At 41.1% G+C, this 17860-nt stretch overlaps 2 long non-coding RNA genes across 2 annotated transcripts; both read right to left on the bottom strand.

Moving 5' to 3' along the window:
* Window positions 1-6290: 6290 nt before the first annotated feature.
* Window positions 6291-8878, bottom strand: LOC114912478 (uncharacterized). Its single transcript, XR_003798298.1, has 4 exons — window positions 8830-8878; window positions 7118-7212; window positions 6734-6878; window positions 6291-6404 (listed from the first exon to the last, which is right to left on the bottom strand). It is a non-coding gene; the product is annotated as an uncharacterized LOC114912478 (long non-coding RNA).
* Window positions 8879-15250: 6372 nt separating this feature from the next.
* Window positions 15251-17093, bottom strand: LOC114912489 (uncharacterized). The gene is made up of 3 exons (XR_003798299.1): window positions 16992-17093; window positions 16557-16623; window positions 15251-15378 (listed from the first exon to the last, which is right to left on the bottom strand). It is a non-coding gene; the product is annotated as an uncharacterized LOC114912489 (long non-coding RNA).
* Between the last annotated feature and the right edge of the window lie 767 nt (window positions 17094-17860).

Below are 17860 nucleotides of genomic sequence, written 5' to 3'. Positions count from 1 at the left end.
CTTACCTAAGTGGCTTACAAGGGTAAAATTATACCATAGATATTATATTTAAAATCAACACATGTATTATGATTAACAGTAGCACAACATTTTTAAATCAAATACGTGCATAAGCCCTTGTTACCAATTGTAATATTTCTGTAATTTCCTTCTTCAGTTCAGGATGCTGTTTTCATATAGATTTTTATATAGAAATTCATATGCACAGTTAATGATTCCAGTAAATTGAGTGTCTTCCACTTGCATGCTTCTTAGTTCCTTTAGGATATTAAAAAAAAAAAATCTCTGAACTTTAATAATGCAGTACTGTACTGGAAGATATATGAATCTGAGACTTGAGAAAATCTAGCATGCAAATACTGTCTGAAATGGCCTATTTATGACCCCACAAAGCATTGGTTTGACATACATGCTCTTTGCTCTACATTTGGGCATTTAGTTATTCCAAACTGCTTGTGGTATTTCTGTGTTGTTGTTATTATTATTATGCTGTTTTTCTTTTGTGTTTCTTCCCTTATAGTAATTAACTTTGATTTTTATCCAGACTATTCCAGTTCTGTACAAGTAAGATCACTCTTTCCAAAAATCTCATATTTTAACAATATTGAAAATGTTTTTTACTTACATTTGGGAAATGGAATATAGTCAAAACATGGTTTGAAACTAGATACATGAGCATATCAGAAAAACTGTAAAACTCTAAGAAGGAAAATTCTAATGTATTAAAGACTGATACATTTTTCATTGATTTTTATTGTGACTTTTTAGGATGAAACAAGTGAAATGATTTATTTTAGAATTTCTATTTTTTAAATGAAATATGTATTAAAATAAACTGAATTTATGCAACTTGCCCTGTTTGTTTTCTGTAGGTCTTCTTTATGAAATGTTAAAGGACTAATACCCTTTTAATGACTGAGGAACATGAAAGGACAGAAGCGGCGTAACGATATTCTCTGGTATCAAACCGGATTTCATTTTATGTCCAGTACACACAGGATATTATCATTAGCCATTTAAACTTGTAGTCCATGGTGGATCTCTCTGCATGATGGTTATTTTTCCAGCTGAGCTAATTAATAAATTTGCTGTGGTTTAGTCATTGTTTGATTTAATTACGTGATTTGTGGAGGCTTGCTGTTACATGATATTTGTTTTCAATTGAAAAAATATTTAGCAATTTTTTTCCCCAATTAAGCACATACGGATAATGAATCCTCCACTTGGACTTAAGTTTTTACATTAATTAAAAGAGATGATTAGGCAGATAAATCAGGGTAAATTAGGATCTTATTTTGAGCACACTGAGAACCACAGATTTGAATGTTTTAAGATCACTCTTTAATCGTCATGTGCAGTTTTTATTTTTTCATTACTTCAATCTTTTGTATAAAACTTTTGTCTCTGAATTTTATGATCCCTAAAGTTAAGAAATATATCTTTTTTCTGGATCAATGTGATGCTTTCCATGCACAGATTTGTCACAGGTTGTATCTGAAACACTGAAATTGATCGTCTTCAAGAATTGAAAATAGTTTATTTTAGATGATTCACAGAAGAATTCCAGGAAATATGTATTTTGCAAGAGTAACATGTCAATGTCTATAGCTTTTAAAGACTAGAAATAACTGGCTTCACTGTTTTTAAAGCAGGAGTTCAACAGTTTGTAATGGCCAAGGAACATGTGATAATTGGTAAAATTGGCATAAGAGATGAGAAAGAGTATAATTTCATCCAGATGTTTCATGCGTGCTCCTACTCACTCAGCTGTGGACAGATGCCTCTACCATGAGCTCAGTCACTAAGATTGTACTAGAGGACCCAGTGTGTTCTTCGACAGCTTTCATGAGCTTCTCCAGTGATTGAAGGATAATTCTCTTAGTCTATCCAGTAGCTGCTAGGGGAAAAGGTTAACCCACAAAAAAAGTACAGAGCTGTTGTCCTGTTTGACAGCTTGTAAATTTTAAGCATACATTACTGAAGCAAGTTCATCTGAACAGGTAAGAAAAAAATGGAAGTATATTATGGTCATTTGTAAGTTTGTGTCGTGTTATGCTTGCTAGAAATACGCAAAGCATGAAATGATAACATCTTCAGGGCCAGTTCTGGTCATTCTTATATGCCTTCTGAAATTATGCGTACTGAATTAATTTGTCTCTAAGAAAAGCAGAACATGAAACTGACTGTTTCTGTTGTTTTCGCACTGATGAGAACTGGGAGATGAGCACGGAGCCTGTAACACAGACTCCAGCAGGAACTAGCAGAGGGGGGGATCAGCTGTCTTCACACTAGTCCACTGTGTCAGATCCACAAATCTTAAAATGTAAAGATGGATGGCCGGTACAAAAAAAAATGAATGAAAGAATATATTTAAAGTCTGAAAATTTGATTTTTGTTGAATGATTTTTAAGAGGGGATATCTTAATAATAACCCTAAGCATTCAATTTTTGAGATTAGTTTGGTTCTATGTTCAGTTTTGGATTAAAATAGTATCCAATGGCCTGTTTTAGGTAAGTGAGGTATTGTGTTTCACTGTTAGTACAGAATGTTGGTTGTTATTACTGTATACCATTCAAGATAGAATATGAATAAATATACTTGACAGAGATTGTGGATGCAAAGTAATACGATGAAGTCATAAATTGCATTAGCCCTTTAAGGAATATAATGAACAAGATGTTTACAGTAACAGTATATATATTGTTACTTCATTAGCTAACTTCTAAAAAAAACTTTAAAAACTCTCAGAGCGTTGGCAGCAAATTTCAAGATATCAGAGTTAGTGTTGTCACTTCTCATATTTGCTACTAAGTTGCAAATGAATACATTTTGCAGCTTTTTACATTACAAATTATTATTACTTGGCAGGTATGTGGGCATTATTTTAAATAAGGCAGTCTCAGTGTAGGGTCCATGGACCTGTTGGGGGGAGGCTGTGGACAGGCCTCAAAAGGTCCATAAAGCACAGGCTTGTTCTGAAAATAACACTGTCTAAATAAATAAAAGTTAAAATTAATATATTGCTATGATATTACTATTTATAACCTAATTCTATGTGAAGGAGGTCAATTTTAATTGCGAATCAACTGATTGCAAGATTTTCTCTGAATTTACTTGCGGATATTTTTTCCACAGGAAGGACTGCTTCGTTTTCATTAACTTCTTAAAGGGTTGAAGAGGTCAAGAACCCATACAGAGCCAGGAGACCTGGAGCTGAATGTATTAATGGTATGAATCAATAGCAATGTTAGCGTTGCAATACACTTCCATGTATGCATCCATTTTCATGAACCACTGGCCCTGAGCAGGAGAGAGGAAGGAGATGAAGTACGAGGAGATGGTGGAACAGTGATGGTGAAAAGGTTGGAGGGAAAAGTGTGTGTCCAGCGAAGTGGGCTGCAGGGGCTTTGCAGGGAGGTGGCTGTGTAGGGCTTTCAGTGTGTTGGGTACCACAGGCAGCGAAGGGGAAGGGTAATAAAGCTGGACGGGGTGTCTGCTGCTGAATGACCTAAAACAACCACTGATCCCAAGATACATCATGACGATGTGACCAGGTGAACTGCGACGTGTGTCTTATAAAAGATCAGAAGCTTTTAGTGAAATTGCAAGGCAGTGATGAGGCCACTAGATGCAGACAAAGAACAGCAATTCGGTATTTATATTTATTCATTTAGCTGATGCTTTTCCCCAAAGCAGCTTAAAATGTGGTGCCACCTGCACATCTTGACCTGTTTAAACAGCTGGGAAATTTAGGCTGCTTACCTTACTTAAGGTTATTGTAGCTGGATTTGGGATTTTAACCTCAACTTTCAGGGCCAAAGGCAGCAGCTCTAAGTGCTACACTACCATTTGCAAGGTAGAAATGACATTTTTCATTTTGTGACAACTGACAAATGTTAATTTTTGTTTGCCCTATTTGAATTTATAGAAATATATACATTGACATACAGTATATATATTAGAAAGAATTAGAGAGCTAAACTTCATTAATCTTTACATTATAAGACTTCTACCTGCTGTACTTTTCATGTACCTTTCAATAGCCATACAGTTCTCAGTGTTTTTCGACACCCAAAAAGTTGTTTTTAGACACCCTAGTTGTTCACTTCCCTCGAAAATTATTTGACATCTGGGACAAAGCGGACAGCTGTCAGTGCTAAAATGCTCCGAAAGTACTGATCATAGAGAATGATAATCAATATGGATGGAAGGACCAGATAAGGATGTTTTGTTTATAAATCAGTGTACATGTCTGCAGCCTTACATGTTGTGAATCTGTGATGTACCATGAACCATAATGAGTTCTAGTGTTTAACTCAACATACATTAGCTGACAAGGGGGCACAGTGGCGCGGTGGGTTGGACTGGGTCCTGCTCTCCGGTGGGTCTGGGGTTCCAGTCCCACTTGCAGTGCCTTGTGACAGATGGGTGTCCTGTCCTGGGTGTGTCCCCTCCCCCTCCAGCCTTACGCCCTGTGTTGCTGGGTTAGGCTCTAGCTCCCTGCGACCCTGTATGGGACAAGTGATTCAGACTGTGTGTGTGTGTTGAGAGACATTTATACAGCTTAGAATTTACTAAATAAATTGCTAAAGTTCTGCACCTTTGAAGTCTCAAAGTGCCTTTTCAGCATGTTTATTTTAAAATGATCACGAATTCAGAGCATTCACTTTAAAGTTACAGCACAGGCTACACCGTGGTGTAGTATTTTCACTAGGCTGCGTTACAAAGAACCCTAACCCCTAAACAAATAATGTGAACGTAAAAGTAACTCATCTTGTGCAGTTCTTACACCACTAAGGTTTAAGGGGTGAAATTCAAAATTCAAATGTATTTTTGTTAACTTTATGGTGATATTCCTTCCAGTGTGCTCTATTAGTGTCACTTTACCATGATTACAGTAATTATAAGGATTTGTCTGAAGGCAGTGGAAGCACTGATGATAAATCTGGAAGAAAACACGTTTCTCACAGGCATCAGTTGCAGGAATAACAGGGTTTCGATTCCAACAGCTAGAGGTGGTCATGCTTGTTCAGCTGGGTGTCTGTCACCCGGACTGACCGTGGCCGTGACCGAGACCGTGACTGAGACCATGCTTCAGAGAATGACGCACCAAGTTTTCAGGCCTGGAGCAGAACGCACACAAAGAGCAGGTCAACATGGTTTTGAAAATGACTCTCTTACCAGTGGAGCTTTGGGAATGAATGAATTTCAGCCATGTTTCTCCACACGGTGTATCAGATACGCTCCTGGGATGATACAATAAATCTTGATATTATAAAGTCCAGCAAAGCAAAGGAAATCTAGCAGCAAAAATTTAAATTGTTACCTTTATCAAATGAAGGGCTGTCATTTTTATTAGGAGGTTTCATGATATTTTATGCAGATGCCCTGAACGTACAAGATTTTTATAAGTAGGAAATGTATAATTTAATGGTGCTATTCTGAAAAAGGGCTTTGATCAGAAGGTTTTTTTTTCTTTACAACATGTGGCTATTTTGTGCAATTCCAACCCTGCTGTCATTCTGGAAAACCAGTCCAACTGTGGCTTTCTCACTGAAGGAGAGAAAAGTAACGGTGCACCCATATAACACATTCCACTCTGGACTTCACATCTTTCTTGAAGACCATATTTAAACACTAATAGCAATGAAATTGGTGGCATGGTGACACAGTAAGTAGTGCTGCAGTCACACAGCACCTGGGTGGTGTGAGATAATGTGGGTTCAACCCTCACTCAGTCTGTGTGGAGTTTGCATGTTCTCCCTGCCCTTATGTGGGTTTCTGCTGGGTGCTCTGGTTTCCTCCCACAGTCCAAAGATATGCTGTTCAGGTTCCCCCATAGTGCGAATGACATGGAGAAAGTGTGTTTCACTCATGTATGGATGAGTGACTGATTGTAAGTAGTGTATCTAGCAGTGTAAGTCACTGTGGTGAATAAGCGTGTGGGCTGAAAACACTACATAGATAGAGTTCACTGTAAGTCACTTTGGACAAAAGCATCTAAGTGAATAAGTGAAATGGTATCATTCACCTTGTCATATTGTGTGTGAAATCAAACTTTATTACACTAACAATAATAAATCATTAATGATTAAACTAGTAGCAGCTGTACATACAATGGGGAAATTTGCAACCCGCCCACCGATTTCATTTCTTATACAAGAAACAGTAGGATCACATTCTTAAAAACACAAGAATTTCTCCATGGGGATGATGAGACCAAAAGAGCTGTGAAGCTTTTGCACGACTATATTTATTGTTATTTATTCTTTAAATGACTGCCATTATAGTTTGTGTCTGCATGTATTTGTCCCTTTCCATCTCTGCTGCATTCCACCTGTCGGGCGTCACATCATCCGGGTACTCAACAGTCGTCCTTCTTGCACACCGTCATTTCTTCTACCTGTCCGTGGGGACGAACATGCTGTTATTAGTTGTTACAAACGAGCTGCAGAGCGTTCAAATAAGAGAAGCAGGCAATGAGACAAGAGTGCAGGTGAAGGTTACTGGCACACAGCGGATGTAAGAAACGCCGCGGTAAAATGATCCCATCATGATCCCATGTTTACCCGTCCCTCCCTTCTGGCTCAAACGGACTCAACGACCGCAGTTAATCGACTGCGTGTCTATAACTGTGTGCCAGGAAGTGCGGAAATGGCCTTTTGCCCTGCAGCAGACACTCTAACTTAGACTAACCACCGTCCATTAGTGAGGGAAAGTACCCCGTTTTACCATGTTTTTGCATTTCCTTGCCGGTGCGTATCGGGAGCAGCAGCTTGAGGCGAAATTTGTCAAGACCTGAGCCCTGGCTTCGTCGTGGTTCTGGCTCGCCGCCTCCGCCGCCGCCGGGGCTTCACTTTGCATGTCTCCCTGAACCCTGAGGAGTTTCACAGGTAAACAGTGTAAACACGGTTAGCAGCTCACAAGTGTGTTGTCGAGACAACTTCAGGTTGTGGTAATAGTAGCGGTTACTCTGCTACTTATCCGTCACTCGCTGGTTTTTTTTTTTTTTTTTTTTTGTCCCTACGGAAGTGTTGCAGTCGTCGACACGAAATCCGTCTCACGAGTCACGAGAAGCGAATCGCGATCCTGCTTCTGTCCTGAAATGACACTCACGCTTTTTTGAACTCGGCCCAGTCCAGTTTGAAATATTTTGAGCAAAGGTGTTCAAACTTTGAAGCAGCCGTTGCGAAGTCAGTCAGGTTGAAGTTCTGGAAGAGAAAATTATGTGATCGATTCAGGCAGGTAAATAACAGCGGAGTGAAAATAGGCTGACGAATAAAAAACGGTGCAGCTGTACCTGGGAGCGGTGTGTGTTTTTTTTTTTTCTTTTCTTTTCTTTCAAACTTTATTTAACAAAGTTATCAATAATACACACAACCAAAACATTAGAAATACACAGTCAAACAAACCCAACACCATTTTCCTACAGTTGGTCAACAAAATGACTAAGCAAGCATTACATAAAATACATTGTCAAGACAAAGTCTTTCCCATAACAATCCCCTTTCTGGCTTTGAAAAATATAAGTGACCCATGTCTTCCCCACACCAACATACCCAAAAGGACTGTCCCCCCAATAGTAGCTTAACCGAAGTCATCATATCACAATACATGCTTCCTTCAAAACACATAAAATACTTCTAAATTACAATATAAAACTTGATCATACCCCTAAAAACAGACAAATAAATACAAAACAGACATACATGAGTAGTCGTCAGTATAAAAACTCAAAGTGCACAGAATCACCCGATAAAACAAGGCCATTAAAATCTGTAGATAAAACACTATACAAATAAGTGTGTGTGTTTTTACTGCAACGCGACCGTCTTCATCACATTTCTATCTCCCGTGAGACCCCTCCTTTCTGGAACTTTGTCTCCTGTGAGACTCCTCCTTTCTGGAACTTTCTGTCTCCTGAGACGCCTTCTTTCTGGAACTTTCTGTCTCCAGTGAGACTCCTCCTTTCTGGAACTTTGTCTCCTGAGATGCCTTCTTTCTGGAACTTTCTGTCTCCAGTGAGACTCCTCCTTTCTGGAACTTTCTGTCTCCTGAGATGCCTTCTTTCTGGAACTTTCTGTCTCCAGTGAGACTCCTCCTTTCTGGAACTTTGTCTCCTGAGATGCCTTCTTTCTGGAACTTTCTGTCTCCAGTGGAGACTTCTTTCTGAGACTCCTCCTTTCTGTAACTTTCTGTCTCCTGAGACTCCTTCTTTCTGGAACTTTCTGTCAGAGACTCCATGCATTTCTCAGTCACTTCAGTGAAATGAAGCGAACAACTTGACAAGGAACACACTGAAAACGCTGCACCTTCACGGTGTGTGTGCGTGTGCGCGTGCTTTATAAGTACTACTCTGCAGAGATGTTTTTTCCACCCTTAAGGGTTCTCGCAAGATGTGCAGCTCTCTTTGAGTTTCTTCCTGCACCGAGCTCCTGTTTTTGCCTGAACGGGAACCTCCGTCGCCAAGAAAAAGTTTCAGCCCAGAAAATCCAGCCGCGTCCGAAGTTACGCGGTTAATGTGAGGCATCTTCTGGGTGCAGCAAACATGTACAAGAACGGGTCGGAGCCACGATACGCGCGGTCCGGAGGCAGAGTGACCCACGGTGACCCACGGTGACCCAGAGCGACCCATGTGCGCAGTGGCCGTGTCCATTTCCAAAGAGTGACCTGAAGGCCGCCAGTACGTCTCAACCGTGGCACCCTTCAGCAGAGTAGTAAGCCCAGAATACTCCAGTAAAATATCCAGTTACAGAAATAGATAGAAATTTAAGCTGCCCTGGACGGAGAGATTCAGAGAATAATAGAATTATAAAATAATATCTCACCACGCAACCTTTGGCATCAGAAGCATTGCAGCAGGGCTCTGAAATTAGTCTGATGACGTCCATGAAGGAAGCAAACACTGACACAGGGATAGAAGGATACTTGGCTCCAGTCTGAAACCAAAACCTGAAACACACACACACACACAACAGTTAATGAAGTCCATAGCCAGTTTTACCGTACAGTACCCTGTCACCACAGAAGTTTTGCCACGTAATCATTTCCGTGACAGACGCTAAAATAAACATGAAACATGCTTGCATTTTCATGTAATTAAAATGCGCCGGTGTTGCAGATGTATTTGTTGTTCACACAATACAGATTATATAATAAGACTAACGACACACTCAAGAAGAGCACAAGACTGAGGATTATAATGTGAACCGTGACCTGAACTGCAATGCTATACCGCGTGTAAAACTGCGCTCTGAGAACTGTGGGGGAATTTGGTCCGTTACATTCTTTACAAATTTGGTGTTTGCATTGCAGATACAAACCAGCAGCTGTGCTCTTACACAGGTGCCCTGAAGCCTAAGACTGTGATTTTATCCAAGTCCTACAGCAATAACTTGCATCTCCGAGTCGAACTGCCTGCTCAGTGAGCCGCTTAGTCTGGAGTTCGGAGTGTGCATGTTCTCCCTGGTTTTTCTCCTGCGGGTGCTCTGGTTTCCTCCCACAGTCCAAACACATGCTTTCAAATGGTGACTCTAAATTGCCCGTGTTGTGTATGTATTTGATGTTTGTGAGATAGAGAGAGAGAGAGAGAGTGTACAGTACTGTGCAAAAGTCTCAGGCGTTTAGATGTTTCACAGAATTATTTGTTTTAGATGTTTATTTGTCTTCTGCATTGGTGTCAATGGGGAGCATATTTCAGATTTCCAAGCATTCTTTTTGCAGAAATTACAGTATTACAGTAAGGGTTTTGTATGTCATTAAAGAAAGAAAGTACACACACACACACTGTCTGAGACTGCTTGTCCTGAGCGGGGTCACGGTGAGCCGGAGCCTAACCCGGTAACACAGGGCCCAAGGCTGGAGGGGGAGGGGACGCACCCAGGATGGGATGCCAGTCCATTGCAAGGCTCCCCAAGCAGGACTTGAACCCCAAACCCACCGGAGAGCAGGACCCAGCCAAGCCCGCCGTGCCCGGCGGTTGTTGACGATGGATGGTTACTAAGCTTTGCAGGACGTTCATTAATTTTGGAAGCATTTTCACTTTACAGCTTTTTCCCCAGCCAAGTACCAAAAGCTTTTGCACAGTACTGTATGTGTGTTTCACTGGTTTGCGCAGTGTATTTAGCATTGTACGTGATCTCGGGTAAAAAGGTGTGGACTAAATAGTAGTACATAGTGTCAATTGGAAGTCACTTTAGAGCAAAGTGTCTGTGACTCGAAATACACCGTGTGTCACTGTAACTCGCTCAGTTACCCATTGCTTTGCATTTCTGGTAAATATCAGAAGGTGCCGTTGCATCTGTCCTTCTCTACTGATCCTGATCCTGGCCAGTGCCATCGCTGACGATCATTCCAATTGTGGCTGAGTGTTTCGCTGCACTGACAGCCACTCATACTTTATACCAGCCACTCGTACCTTTGCAGTGCCTTGCCGTCGCCGGTGTCACAAAGGTCAGACAGAGAGGACAGCGCTGTGCCGGGGAACAGCTGGGCGTGTCTCTCCAGGTTGTCCATGCAGGGCAGGGCGCCCGGCGGGGTTTTGCCGCAGCATTTCTGAAAGTCCTCGGATTTCAGCCCAGGGGACGAGTCATTACAGAGGGCTTGGTGGAGTTCTGTGAACTGGGAGAGACACGCACACACATCCCGAGCCATGAATGATGCCTGGTTCACCCCTCACCGCTGCAGGTAACGTTAGGGTTACGTACATTTTTTTTTTTTCACATCTCTCTTCCACTTCTGCTTCATCTACGTGCCTCATTCAATTTCATTGCTCCAACTGGGCCGGTTTTCCGAGGCACAGACGCACAACTCACTTTTTTAACATTTACGCTCAATACCGTATTAAAAAGTAAATGTTTCTTGTGGTTTTTTTTCTAAAGTTTCCAATTTCTTAACTTTAAGCAATTTTAACATCAATTTGCCAGCTGATAAGCTCCTTTTTGTCACAAAATTACTTTACGGGAACCAGAGCATTTTTTTTAAAACTTTCTTATGCCGCCTTAGCTCACGTGCAATACTTACACATTAGGGATCCAAGTAATTTCATGGTATTTTACTGTATTCTAATATAAGGTTTTAGTCATAGTTGCTGACTGGGAATTCAACACAGGAATAAAAGTAATAGCAAATAACGCTGAGGAAGTGTATTGATCACAGGTAACAACTTGATGCCTTTCACACTTGCGCAGCCCACGATAGTAAAGGGCTATGAAAAGATGAACAACCTTCTCTGTCAGACAACGGGAATTTTTCTGTGAGCAGCACCAGGCCAGATTGTCACGTATGGAGCGGGTTGCGGTGAAGGCGTCGTCGAACGGGAGCTTCAGCAGACTGGCGTAATACACCATGAACCTAAGGAGAGCAGCAGAGCAATGTTACGCACCTACAACAGGTGTCACGTGCACAGTCACTTTCCTTTGGAATGCAACAATAGTTTATGCAATGTGAACATTGATCATTGAATAATGGAAGTTGTTTCCATCCAGAAATCTGACATTACCATTAATTCTGAGTGCATGCTCTGAACGAGTGTTTTTAACAATTTCGTTTTGCGCTAATCGTACACTTTCAAATGGCTTATTCTTTTTGGAAGGCTTTCGTGCAATTTTAGTACTTACGCTGTTTTATGGGTTTTCAAGTGTCTTGCATTTTCACAAACATTTGAAGCATATCTCAAGAAAATATTAAAATCCTTGTGCTGTAATCTCTACAAATGAAAAGAAATTCATATTTTTATTTATAATACTTCATTAAAGAACGAGGACTGGGAGCTCTGGAGCGCTGTGTGTTAAAAATTGCAGGGTGTAATAAATTGCAAGGATGAGACCTTTCAGTTCCCTTAGGGGAGAAATTAGGAGTTAAGGCGGTTTGCAGGAATATACATTTCGATAAAGTCCGGTAAGATTCTTTAGGGTCTTTCTGTTCCTGTTTTCATCTTTCGTTCTTTACTTAGTTAAGAAAAGTTATATGATGCACAATGTTTAACATTGTGTGTTAAATTCCAACACAGCTAATTTTTACTCAGCAGTGTCCTACATTTTTCCCACCGAATTTACCAGAATTAGTCAGGATATTAATAAATGAGATTCAACGAACAATACCAGACACTGGAGTGGATTCTTTTGCTCTCATGAGCCTTACAATGCATACATGGGAGGTGCAGTAAATTTCTTTGAAAACGCGTGTAAATCTATGTTCAGTATGGAGAGGTCTTTGCTTTTTCACTCCACGTTCAGGAATTATCTGCATAAAAATGCCTATCATCCCTAAGAACATATAAATATTTTCCTATGGATCAAAATTAATGAAATAAATGAAGACCTGACCATTCTTGCTCTTCACTAAGTGACATTTTTTACTCCACGAAAGAGTACCCTTCCTGCTGAAAGTGGACATTTCGCCGAGCCGACTGCATCACGGTTGCTTTACTGTGTCCCGACGAAAAACGTTTGCTGCGTTTTGGCGCCAAAGACGCGGCAAATGAGATGTTGCTCATCGCACATGGTGCACATGGTGCTCCGACTGGCTTCTCTTTACACGCACAGGCAAAACCCAATGAGCTGCCCGCTGGCCCTTCTACTTCTCGGCTCAGCGCGGTTATCCGAGTGCAAGTGATGACATGGTGTTACTATGCAAGCGCACAGTGCAGTACCTCTTGGAGGAAACAGATCTTGGAAAGTGATCGGCTGCAGCACTTCTCAGCCATTTCCACATAATTCTTTGTAGCTTTTAGCACCAGATCAGCTGGAATAGATTGGTACCTCCTGGAAAGCTCATACGTATACCTGCAAGGAGAATAAAGGAGAGCCCCGGTATGACTAGCTTGCGCTTGGCTTTTGTGGGGCTCCGGGATGTCAGAGACGGCGTGATCTCAGGAAAAGAGGCGGCATCTGGGCGGGCAGCTGACAAAAGGCGGTGGAAGCGCAAGGATGAGTACCGGCTGTCTTCTAACATACTCTATATTCCTGAGAGCAACAGCTGCAGCGTTTCAGAGGTTTCAGTGCCAACGTTTTCTCCCGAACCCTACGTAACGGGGGGATGTGAGCCACATCTCTCCATCTCATGGCCTTCGCAAACAGACGAGCAGCTTCACAGTAGCATTAGATGTTGTAAGTATCTTCCTGGCAAGAAGAGCTGTAAACAGAGGTTTCTTATTGGTGTCGGAAAAGCCGCCCTCACAAAGGCACTGGTGCCAGGGTGCGAGGCTTCGAATATACAGAAAGGCTGCACCGCCTGCTACGTGTCCTGTGTGCTTTAGAGAGTCGAGCAGGATGCTGTAGACGCTGGAACCCTGAAACGATCAACGGCGAAATGTGCTCATCACACATTGCAAGCAGCTTCCTTCATATTTCATTGTTATCTCTGATTGGAAGCTATCGCTGAAGACTGTGCCATAGTGTTTCAGAAGAGAGAAATTAATTCAGTTGAATAAAATTAAACACTTAGATTAAAAAAATAATTTCACCTGCACTGCTGCCCCATCTGTCTTTCTCTTCATTAATAATCACTAATGGCTACAGAATCACGCAGCTGGTCATGTGCTGCTTAGAGCTGCTGCCTTTGCGTTCACAGGCTCAAATCCCAACTCCAGCTGTAGCACCGCTGAGAAAAGGTACTTACCCTAAATTACTGCAGTAAAATTTCCCTGCTGTATAAACGGGTCAATATCTGTAAGTCGCTTGGGAGAAAAGTGTCGGCTAAACGTGAGCCGAAGCGCACGGGTCGGTTCCTTGAGCACAGCAGGCCGAAGACATGCTGGCATTTGTTTCATGGCCACACCGTACCTTGCTGAGAAGACTTGAGCGCCATGTTTCAACTGCTCACAGATTTCCTCGTTTGTGAGCTCCTGGAGAGACGGCAGCTCCTCAGAGGAATAGTGCAAGGACGCGAGACACAATCCCCATTCATGTTCACCTTTGCCGCAGCACTTGTCCAGATCTGGGTGCTTTGGAAATGGGGAGTCTTTTCTACAGAACAATGTAACCAGTTCACGAGTCTGAGAAAAGAAATTTTCGAGTCATTTAAAAACAACACTGACTCTTAGTGTCTGAAAGTAACAAAGAAACACACGGACTCACTCTAGTTACTCAGACGCACTTGCGTGTCACATTACATTTTGTTCTGTTAACTTACTCTTCTTGCTGCTCTAGACACCTTTAAATCCCACCTTAAGACCCCAAAATTGCTTATATATACCTTTATCTTGAAACATTTCAATTAGTTGTTTTCACATTTTTAGTTTGTTTTATTGTGTTATTTTTACATTTACATTTATTTATTTAGCAGAAGCTTTTCTCCACTTCCAATGAACTCTATGTAGTGTTACCAGCCCACAAACCTCATTCACCAAGGTGACTTACACTGCTAGATACACTACTTACACTGGGTCAGTCATCCATACACCAGCGGAACACACACACTCTCTCTCTGTCACTCACACACTATGGGGAACCTGCACAGCATGTCTTAGGACTGTGGGAGGAAACCAGAGCAAACCCATGCAGACAGCAGAGGTCAAACCCACATCCTCTCACACTACCCAAGCGCTGTGAGACAACAGTACTAATCAGTGTGCTACCATGCTTCTAATAGCAGTCCACCTTAGAATTTCGATTTGATATGACTCTCATAACATGTAGGTGTTTGTAATGCACACACAGTCTGAAACCACTTGTCCCAAGTGGGGTCGCAGCGAAGCGGAGCCTAACCCGGCAACACAGGGTGCAAGGCTGAGGGGGGAGGGGACACACCCAGGACAGGATGCCAGTCCATCACAAGGCACCCCAAGCAGGACTCGAACCCCAGACCCAGCAGAGAGCAGGATCTGGCTAAGCCTGCTGTGCCACCACACCCCCTTTTGCGTTTATAATGGTAAAGGGAAAAATCTAATTGTGATAAATGTACATTCTGGACAAAGATACAGTTCACTGAGATAAGAAGCAGACAGGTGAAAAGAATCATTATTTTCTCATCATATAAACAAAGAAAATTTTTGAAAAAGTACTTTAAATGTTTGAAAAATGTACTGCAACTATATATACAGTATATTTATAGTGGAAAGAAACAAAGTAGGTTTACTTAAGAATCACGTGTCTGCAACTATGTCTCTCTTTCTCCTACTGTAATGTAATTGTGTTTCTCTGAGAAGTACGAGAAAAGTGTCTGCTAAATGAATACATGTAAATATATATATAAGTGTAATAAGCAAGTGTTCCATTCAGTTTAAGCATGAAAAACAACTCACCTCCTTCTCATAACAACCTGGATTAGCATCAGGGGAACAACACTTTTCCAATATTTTAAGAATGTGGTCAGAAGTGGCACTGATTTCTTCAAATGTACCATTGGCAAACCTCTGACTGTACAGAGCAATTACCCTAGAAAAGAAAAAAAAATATTGATTACAGAAGTGAATGAAAGTTCTCTGGCAAACGATTTAACTGATTTCAATGGTCAAAACCACTGAAAATTCAGTGTAAGTGTAGTATTGTGTGCGTGTGTGTGTGTGTGTGTGTGTGTGTGTGTGTGTGTGTGTGTGTTTCCAGAAGTCTTATGTTAAATAGAAAATTGGAAATACAGATGAATGCAGAATTACACTTTCAGTCAGTCACTACATTAAAACTCATTAAATGGCCATGGCTTTGATATTAAAACCACATTTTAAAATAATTATCCTTTTAAAATTTGAGATTACCGAATAAAACCTCAAATATATTTATGCATTTGTTTCTATGAATAATCACACAAAGAAGGGACATGACTCAGTCAAAACTGCACTTTTCCCTGGGGCAGGATGAGTCTCCCCTCTCCATCACCTCCTCCAACTGCCCACAGATTGGAAGCAGGACTCTGCAGTGCATGATGCTAATAACCCCACCATGGGATGGAGGGCATAAAAGAGGTCAGGCTGTCTTAGCTGGTGCAGAGTCAAACCCCTGTTTACACTTGCCTCCCTGCTCAATTGTTTCAGCTTTGTGATGCCTTCATTATTTCTTGTCTCTGAACAGCAACTTCTGCACCACATTGTCTGACCTGCCAGTCCTATACGGGGACTCAGGGAACCGGAGCCTAACCCGACAACACAGGGCGTAAGGCCGGAGGGGGAAGGGGACACACCCAGGATGGGACGCCAGTCCGTCACAAGGCACCTCAAGCGGGACTCGAACCCCAGACCCACCGGAGAGCAGGACCCGGTCCAACCCACTGCACCACCATGCCCCCACTTGTGTTTAAAATTGTAATACATTGCACAAGCTGACCTCATAGATTTATTTGTTTAATTAATTCCAAATAACATAATTTGCGTGAATTTTTTAAAAAAGAACTTTATAAAGAGGTCTGTCCATTATTCACTGTATACTGTGTTGTCATATAACATTAGAAATAAAGCAGAAACAAGCACAGGTTCCAACTGAAAGCAACAAAAAGAGTGCCTGATGACCTTCAAAGCAGCTGTAAAAATTCATCTGCAATTAGCCACAGAAACTGCTCTTGCACCAATGCACAAATTAAATTCAATAATAATAATAATAATAATAATAATAATAATAATTACATAGCTTTGAATGCATCTTTTCCCGCTTCGTTTCGCTCCCGGCAAAGTTCTTCCACTCTGGTCTCTCCTGAATGGACAATAATCATTAAATTCATCTGCAGAGTGCACAAGGTAAAAATGACATTCTTCAGCGTAAGTTACATTTATCATAGGTAAAGTGTTTTTAGAAAATGATTTGTTGTAGTTAACATTGCAGTTAATACTTTAACACTTTAAAATATTGCAGTCTTTCAGAAGCATCTTCCATATCGCATTTTTGAATAGCTTTCCAGATTTAATCTACCGTCAAAACAGGAGGAATTATTCCGCACAAGATGTGAATGGCTAAATGTGAATTACAAGCAAATGGCCCCAAATATGTTGGCGTCTCACTCACCGCATGTAATTTTTAACCGAGCCATTTATTAGAAAAGCATTCCTCAAGTTCTTTCTTACCTTCCCATGCTGCAGAGACCAAAGTAAATGCGGAAAGCGTCAGAACTACTTGAAAGATCCTCATTTTGGAAACAGGATCCAAATCCGAGTGAATGCGACGTTCTTCTCTCAACATAAGTTAAACCGGTGCGGTCAAAAATTAACCAAGGTAAAGATTTACAGTCATGTAAATTATGTAACAGCATATCGTTATGTAACAGCAAGAATTGTGCGCTCTGATCCACGTGTTTGACAAAATTGTCTAAACTGGAGTATTTGCGTGCATCGTGGCAGCTGCACTGCTAATTTCCATGATCTGATGTCCTTTGTATGAAATATTAGGAATTGCTCTGCTGCTGACAAGAATTAATGCACTTTTTGCAGACACTTCAGACGCCTTTTGGCAGTTTATTTAAATGTGCATCCATGCAATTTACTCAGTTACACTAAGTCACTATCAATAGCCTCTTCACCCAGTGCAGTGTCACGGTGGGCCGGAGCCTATCCTGAAAGCACTGGACACGAGGTCAGGCAAGGCGCACCCCAGAAAGGATGTCAACCTATTACAGGACACCCACCCACTCGCATGCAGATTTTTTCAAGTTTATTTACTATAGTATTAAAGATTTGTTTTTATCTTCTCGAAAATGTGTACATTTTATTGAAACGTGAAAATATATAGAAATTAACATGTCGACCAAATATCCAAAGTGTTCACAACTAAAAACACTGCAGAATTAAAATATGAATACCGTCCAGTACGCGCATATTTTTATTCTGTCTGAGAACCTCATGCAACTGTTAATAAACACTCACTGATTTTTTGGAATTTTTTTGTTCTTAGAAAAGCTCGATAGTACTTTGGCAGGCTAATAAAGTCAAAAGTGCTT

The sequence above is a fragment of the Scleropages formosus genome, chromosome 17, assembly GCF_900964775.1.
Source record: "Scleropages formosus chromosome 17, fSclFor1.1, whole genome shotgun sequence".
In the NCBI taxonomy this organism is placed as follows: domain Eukaryota; kingdom Metazoa; phylum Chordata; class Actinopteri; order Osteoglossiformes; family Osteoglossidae; genus Scleropages; species Scleropages formosus.
Note: the sequence above shows the minus strand (reverse complement) of the source record. Positions and strands in the feature narration are given on the sequence as shown.